Source organism: Gorilla gorilla, chromosome 11, assembly GCF_029281585.2.
Source record: "Gorilla gorilla gorilla isolate KB3781 chromosome 11, NHGRI_mGorGor1-v2.1_pri, whole genome shotgun sequence".
Classification (NCBI taxonomy): domain Eukaryota; kingdom Metazoa; phylum Chordata; class Mammalia; order Primates; family Hominidae; genus Gorilla; species Gorilla gorilla.
Genome location: NC_073235.2, coordinates 77,195,343 through 77,200,478, shown reverse-complemented (window position 1 = coordinate 77,200,478; position 5,136 = coordinate 77,195,343).

The following is a 5,136-nucleotide window of genomic DNA, read 5'->3' as shown; positions in this document are numbered from 1 at the left end:
CTCCACCTCCTGGGTTCAAGCGATTCTCCTGCCTCAGCCTCCCAAGTAGCAGGGGTTACAGGCATGTGCCACCACACCCGGCTAACTTTGTATTTTTAGTAGAGACGGGGTTTCCCCATGCTGGTCAGGCTGGTATTGAACTCCCGACCTCAGGTGATCTACCCGCCTCAGCCTCCCAAAGTGCCGGGATTACAGGCATAAGCCACTGTGCCTGGTCACTCTTAAACGTTCTTTCTTTCTCAAACTTTAAAGTGCCCCAACCCTAATCTGGATACTTCAAAGTATTCTAGCTCAGATATGGGTTTGATTGTTAAATGCCCAAATCTAACTTCAGAAAATAACCAATTCATACCAAGATAAATTATAATGTAATTTTTATTTTAGTTCAGAAAATCTAAGTGAAAGGTCGGGATATTCACCTTCCTACTTGAAAGAGTTAACTCAGTTCTAAAGTTGTATGATTACCTAGCCTAGTGAAAAGATTAAAATTTGGTGATAAAGCTGTACCTAGTGGAACTGAGGACTTATTTGGGTGGGGCGATTAGGCCATTTTCTAGACTGAACACATTTACCTGATATGGGGCTCTCTGTGAGCTCAGCCAGTTGATGGACCCTTGGCTGGGGTAGCCGAAGGAGGCTTACCTGAGGCAGTGATGCTTGAACTGAACTCTGAAAAATGAGTTGAGGTTAACAGGACAAAGATGAGGAAGAGAATTGTCTTTGTTCAAGTGACTTGAGAGTATAAGGGTCCTGATATAGTAAAATGTACAGAACTTGCCTCCAAAAACCAAAGAAAGTCAGATAACTGGAATCAGAGTGAGGGGAAGGGTGGTATAGCCAACATGTGTCTGCAGAGATGCACAGGGCCTGGATTACCCAGAACCTTTGGATTAAAAAATTTAATCTCCAAAGAATGTACAAACAGCCAATAAGCACATGAAAAGATGCTCAATATCATTTCAGGGAAATACAAATCAAAACCACAGTGAGACACCACTGTCGCCCACTAAGATGGCTACAGTAAAAAAGAAGGATCGTAACAAGTGTCAACAAGAATTTGGAGAAATGAGAACCCTCATATGTTCCTGCAGGGAATGTGAAAGGGCAATGCCACACTGGAAAAGAGTTTGGCAGTCCACAAACAGTTCAACAGAGTTACCATTTGACCCGGCCATTCCACTCCTATGCACATACCCAGGAGAAATGAAAACAAAAGCCTGTGTGTGGATGCTCAGAGCAGAATTACTCGTAATAGCCAAAAAAAATGGAAATGAGCCAAAAGTCTAAGTGATAGACAGAGAAACAAAATGTGGTGTACCCATATGTACTAGTTTGCTAGGGCTGCTGTAACAAAGTATACAACAACCTAAACAACAGAAAGGTGTTGTCTCACAGCCCTGGAGGCTGGAAGTCTGAGGTCAAGGCGTCAGGGTGGTTGGTTCCTCTGTTCCAGCCCTCTTTCTTTGGCTTATAAATCTCTGTCTTTGTGTTCGAACAGCTGTCTCCCTGTATGCACCACTGTGTTGAAAGTTTCCCTCTCTATAAGGACACCAGTTAGTGGATTAGGACCTGCCCTACTTACCTCATTTTAGCATGATTATCTTGAAAGATCCCGTCATCAAATAAGGCCACATTTTGAGGTGCTGGAGGTTAGGACATCAACATATGAATTTCTTGGGGACAAAATTCAACTCATAACACTGTACAGTGAAATATTATTCAGCCATGAAAACGAATGAAGTGTTGATCCATGCTACAACATGGCTGAACTCTGAAAATATTATCCTAAGTGAAAAAAGGCAGACACGAAAGGCCACATATTGTGTAATTCCCTTTATGTAGGATGTCCAGAATAGGCAAATATTTCAAAGTGGCAAGGAGACTATTGATTATCTGGGCTTGGGAGTGTTGTTGGTGATAGCTAAAGGATACAGAAATGTGAAGAGTGGGGGTGAAAATGTTCTGAAGTTGATTTTGTGATGGATGCTAAAAACCATTGAGTTGTATATTTTAAAATGTATGGTATGTGAATTATATCTCAATAAAACTGTTAAAGGGGAAAGTTATATCAGAAAAAACTTTCAGAGCTTATTGATCAGAAAAAAAAAAACCCTACATGTTTTCTTTAAAAATTAGAGCTGAGATATGTCCAGGCCCCAGGGCCCTCCTGTCTCAGATTGGCTGGCACTGCAGGCTTTCACACACTTGATTTCTTCCATGGTGAGGTTTGTACAGAGTGCAACATATATTTGGACAGACAAGTAGCAAATTTGTTTCTCTAATTTGTCTTCCTTACATAGTTTCTGAGAGAAGGGTTCATTGGTAATCTTGTTGCCAGTCGGAAAAATTTTTATCCTTATCTGTCTGAAAATTAAGTCTATTTTATCTTTTTCCTCAAGGTAATTTTGTCCAGGTTTGATAGTAGGTCACCTTTCTGGGGATTCCATGCTCCTAGTGACAGAAGGGGACCCAACAACTCTCCCTGCCCTGAGGATGTGTAAAGTGACACCAGACTTACTCTTCCGCTTTAATGTTAAATAAAAAAGAAGCTGAGCTACGATTTTGTAAGATACAACCAAAATGGAGACTAGAAGGAGATTGTGCAAGGATGGTTCTGCCCTAAACTGTCTGAGAAAGGGAGAGAAATGCTCCCACCAGCAGGCACAGCACTTGTGGGAATAAACGGGAAGGTTCGTGCTTGTGCTGAGTGCGGTCTGGGGAGTAATAGACATTTTCACGAGAGGCTGCGGGATGGGGAGAGACACTTCAGGCCAGAGTTGGGCAGAGCCTATCCTGGCTTAACTGGGGGCAGGAGGTGTCCAGAAGCATAGGGAGGTTTTTGTCAACTAAGGAACAGTGCTGATGTGGCAAGAAGGGGAACAGGGCAGGGCATGGAGCCCAGAGGGAAGACGGGGGTGATCCCCGACTTCAGGTGGAGTGAGAGTGGGCAGGCAGTTGCAGTCCTGTCAAGGCCAAGGGTATTTGGAGGGGCCTGTGGTTCTGTAGTCTCCCACTGTCTACCTAGGAGGTGGCTGTAACCTAGCCCTGGGGGTAGAGAAAGGAACTTTAGGGGGGCTTCTCCATAGAGGTCAGGAGAGGAAGGGGCTTCAGGAGAAGACAAGCAGCAGCCTTGGCCCTTGGGGTTGGCCTGCCCTCATCTTCCCTCTGTTCACTTTCACATCTTCATGTTTGTAATGCAAAGTTCATTTGGAAACTTGTAACCTCTTTTAGTTGGACTAAAGGCATCAAAGGAAGGGGGTATAGCTTTTGTTCACATTTAGGCTGCCATTCTACAGGACAGCTGGGCGTGAAGGGAGCACTACCTGCAATAAGAAAGCGGGAGAGGAGAAATTCAGTAGGGGGTGGTTTGCACAGCAGCTCCCCCCAGACAAAGATTCTGCTGCCAGACGCAACCTTCCTGTCGTCAAGGACGGAAAACTGAGGCTGGAGAAATTCTTTACAAACAAACCTTGTTATACCATCTTCCTGAACACATCTCTACCCAATTAGCTCCCTAGCCCAAGTCCCTTTGTCTTTCCTCATTTTCACAACTTCACTATGCTTTGTCCAATTCAGTACATAAGTAACAGACTCTAACGGCTTCTTTGGGATTTCATTTCCGTATGAGGGCTCCTGTGCCACATAAAACTTGTATTAAGTGAATTTGTATGTTTTTCTCCTGTTGATCTATCTTATATCAATTTAATTCTTGAGCCCAGCCAGGACCCCAAGGGGATGGAGGTGCAGTTCTGCCTCCCCTACAGTTTCTGGTGACAAGGGAGGGACCCTAAAAGGCAGGGATGCCCACTAGCTCTGCAGCTTGGAGATGGGACTGGGAAGACTGACCAAAGATGGTAGAAAGTAGGAAATCTTACCCAGTCAGCTCTTAGATCTCTGTCTGTAGTGGCCAGTCGAGAAAGGGAGGTGAACATTGTTCGTCGTCTTTTCCTTTCCAATTCAGATTGGTAGGAGAAAACATTTATAAGAATTAATTCTTCAAATTGTGACTCTTGTGAATTTGGTTCTGAGTACCCATTGGTTATAGATCACAGCCTCCCAGGAATGGTCCTTGTTTTCCTTGTCTCTGTCTTTTGTGTAGTTTGTCATAAGGAGGAAAATCATAAGATTTGGCCTTCATCTTGTTTTATGTCTTGAGAGCTTAGCTTGGGAACCAGTGGGGATATTCTCTGTGGTCTTCACTAGCAGAAGTCGCACGTTGTCAGGCTTGCTTCAGGCGGCTAGCCAACTGGCTAGGAGTCCGGAACCAAAGTATCTCTTTGTCCCACTGTGCCAGCTCTTAGGGGAGTTTGTCTTAATTGTCTCAACTTCATTGCCTTGTTTTTAAAAAGGTCTGGCCGTTCTTAGGATATTCGGAGCAATTTGGATGCCAAGGCGGACAGTGTGCTTTTGCACCCTCTCTTGGAGGCACTTCTTGAGCCCATGGTTAAGTGATAAAAGGCTTCTTGGTTTTAAGCCATGAAAAGGCTTGTTGGTTTTGAGTCACAATTGAAATAGGTATACTTCTAAAAATTTGGACTTTTGTATCTAAAAGGGTTTTATTGTTGTTGTTTGTTTGTTTTGTTTTGTTTTTTTGAGAGACGGAATCTCGCTCTGTTGCCCAGGTTGGAGTAGAGTGGCACTATCTCGGCTTACTGCAACCTCCGCCTCCCGGGTTCAAGCGATTCTCCTGCCTCAGTGTCCCAAGTAGCTGGGACTACAGGCATGCGCCACCAAGCCCAGCTAATTTTTGTATTTTTTAGTAGAGACGGGGTTTCACTATATGTTGTTCCAGGCTGGTCTGGAACTCCTGATCTCGGGCGATCCACCCGCCTTGGCCTCCCAAAGTGCTGGGACTACAGGCGTGAGCCACCGCGCCCAGCCAGTTGTTTGTTTTTAAAGAGTGCTCTCATCCTAAGCTGTCCTATTGGGTACCTATGGGAAAATCAAATTAAACGACACAAAATAATTTAATGGCTACCCTTAGCGATTCCCTTAGCAAGATTAAAGAACACAATCAGACTTAAAACAAAAATTCAATCCACACCGCTATAAATTTTCCCTGGGTGGTGAGACTGCAAAAGGCACTTATGTCACCAAAGCCCGGGACTTGGCAGGAGGCCCCAGCGGGGAGGCTGC